General features: G+C 52.9%; 1 non-coding gene across 1 annotated transcript; it reads right to left on the bottom strand.

The window, feature by feature from the left end:
* Positions 1 to 126, bottom strand: LOC112062293 (small nucleolar RNA SNORD97). The gene has a single exon (XR_002890657.1). It is a non-coding gene; the product is annotated as a small nucleolar RNA SNORD97 (small nucleolar RNA).
* Positions 127 to 2,738: the final 2,612 nt, after the last annotated feature.

Below are 2,738 nucleotides of genomic sequence, written 5' to 3'. Positions count from 1 at the left end.
TATCCCTGTTTTGTTTTTTTTTTTCTTTGACAGGCAAACATAGAAGTACAGAAAACAGAGAAAGAAGGTAAAGAATTCCAGCATTAAGTCCTCTTAATAACGTGTCTCTTTATAATCATTGGGCTATCCCTGTTTTTGCTTAAACTAGTTTGAAATGCAGCTGAGAGTCCTTCCTAGTTGACCTAGTCTCCAAGTAGTAGTCATTTTTGTCAGTGGCAAGGGACATGGGTGAAAGCTGAGTTGACCTTCAACTGCCCCCGGGCCCTGAGTGGGAGAACCTAGGCTGGTCTTGGGACTCTCCCTGGCCACTCTGTAGTGACCCCACTGCACAATCTTCCAGGGCTGACCCCAGGCTCTTGAGTTCTCCGCAGGCTCCCAGCAAGCTTCTTCTTGCCCCACCATAGCTCCTGGAACCCTAGGGTCACCCCCACACGCCCTACCCTGCCCCACTTTAGGTCCCAGTTGGGGAGGAGCCCTTCTTTCACTCTCAGGTTTGGCTTTGGACTCAGGCCAACTCAGGTTCGAATCCCAGCCCTGGCTGCTGCCCCCTGTGTGCCATGGGGCAGGGGCCTTTAGCCCCTAGCCTCAGCTCCCTTGCTATAGCAGGACGCTGTGTACCCTGTGAGTGTTCCAAGGCCCAGGTGGGGCCCAGCACCAAGAATGCAGCACCAGAATCATCAGTTCCTTCCCGTGTACCCTGTACTCCACCGCCTGTCTCCCTGCTGACTTCCAATGAGCTCAAGCTGCTCAGAGCTGGAAAATGCCCCTCCCTGGCCTGCTGTCTCTCCAGTTGCCCACTCAGCTCCCCGCCAAGGGCTCTGCCCCCTCTGCTGGGGGAACTGCACTCTCCAAGGGCGCTAATGGCCTCCCATGCCCGGTACAAAGACATTTCCCAGTACCCTTGGCCTCCACCTGCATAGCCTCACACACAAGCTTGAGAACACCGTGATCCCTGCAGTTCTGTGTTGGGGAGGGCGGGTGCTTGGAGGTGCCGTGGGGAGCACCTTGGCCTTTGATCCATGGAGCAGCAGACCCAGGCCATTCAGGCTGGGTGGCTCTGGACAGAGGTCACTTTCCCTGTCTGAGCCTCAGGTCCCTCATCTGAAACATGCCTTTAATGACATCTCTCTTAAGCATGTTTTGATGATTAAATGACATCTAAGAGATTGCTCTGTGGTTCTGGCAGAGAGAGAGGTGGCTGTTCAGAGCAGGTGCCCATGCTTGTTTTTACTTCCATCCAGACCAGCTCTGCTTTCCTGAGATTCAGTCCCCAGCTCTCTGCTCTTTGCTCTACTCTCCCTTTACATCTGCCCTCCAATTTCTTCAACCACCTTCCCTTGGCAGGAGCCTCAAGCTGCCTCCTCCACCCCTCTTGGCTACTCAGCTGACCACGACTGCTAGTGGTCCTCTGGGCCCACCACAGCCAAGCCTCTTAAGACAGCCGTCACACTCTCATCTACACACTCTCTACACCCTCCCCCTTGATCTTCCAACCCTGGCATCGGCCCCAGCTCTCTGCTAAACTGATCTGGCAAACGTCACCCTGTTGCAAAAGGCCATGGGGACTCCTCGGCCTTACCTGCCTGGTTGACACTCCTGCCCCGCCTGGGCTTCCCTGCCTCGAGCTCCCTCCCTCCAGAGGCTGTGGTCCTCCACTTCTGGCGGCTCCTTCCGCTTTCTCTGCCCTGTGCTGTGATGTTGCTACTGCCCCATCTCTCATGTCTTCTCTATGCTGCGGCCCTGGCCATCCTCACACTGGATTTGGTCCACGTTTATTTTTTTTAATAGGATTTTAAAAAATCTAACTTAGCTGCCAACATTGAAAAACCAAATTTCACATAGAAGTCTGAATCTCTGGACGCTGTTGGTAAACTGGCAGATCTGGCTACAGCTCAGCATTCCCACACGGCTGCCCCCGGAAGGCCCCCCACAGATGGCTTCCAGCAGCACTCACCATCCACCCCTCTCCATGGAAACCAAGGATGGACTGAGAGAGCTTCATGGTTCAAGAGAAGTGGGAGAGAGCATATTTCTCTGTGGAAGTGAAAGATACTCTGCATTTAATATGCCAAGGATGTCTAGGGACTTCCCTGGTGGTCTAGTGGTAAAGAATCCTCCTTCCAATGCAGGGGACATGGGTTCGATCCCTGGTCAGGGAACTAAAATCCCACATGCCGCGGGGCAACTAAGCCTGAGTGCCACAACTACTGAGCTCACGTGCCTCAACAAGAGAGCCCGTGTGCCGCAAACTACAGAGCCCACGCGCCCTGGAGACCGCGTGCCACAACTCGAGGGAGAAAACCCGCACGCCACAACTAGAGAGAAGCCCGTGAGCCACAGCGAAGAGCCCATGCCGCAATGAAAGATCCCGCACACCTCAGTGAAGACCCCAGTGCCTCAACTAAAGACCCGATGCAGCCAAAAAACTAAATAAAATAAATATGTTTTAAAAGGCAACAAGAAATCCTTTAAAAAAAAAAATAAGCCAGGGATAACTATGTTGAAAGAAAACGACATCCTACCTGCCTTACTCCTGATGTGACCTGCCTGGGCCCCTCTCTGGGCATCAAAGACAAGTAACTGTGATAACTGCCCCAAACTCACTCCCAAATTGAATCCAAGGTGAATCTAGACTTGAATATTCTGCTGCTCCCTGAATTGGTCTCCTAAATGTCCCATAGGCACCTCATTCAGTCATTCAACAAACATTCATTGGGCATCCACCGTGTGCTAGGCAC

This window comes from Physeter macrocephalus, unplaced genomic scaffold (genome assembly GCF_002837175.3).
Source record: "Physeter macrocephalus isolate SW-GA unplaced genomic scaffold, ASM283717v5 random_366, whole genome shotgun sequence".
Lineage (NCBI taxonomy): Eukaryota > Metazoa > Chordata > Mammalia > Artiodactyla > Physeteridae > Physeter > Physeter macrocephalus.
Note: the sequence above shows the minus strand (reverse complement) of the source record. Positions and strands in the feature narration are given on the sequence as shown.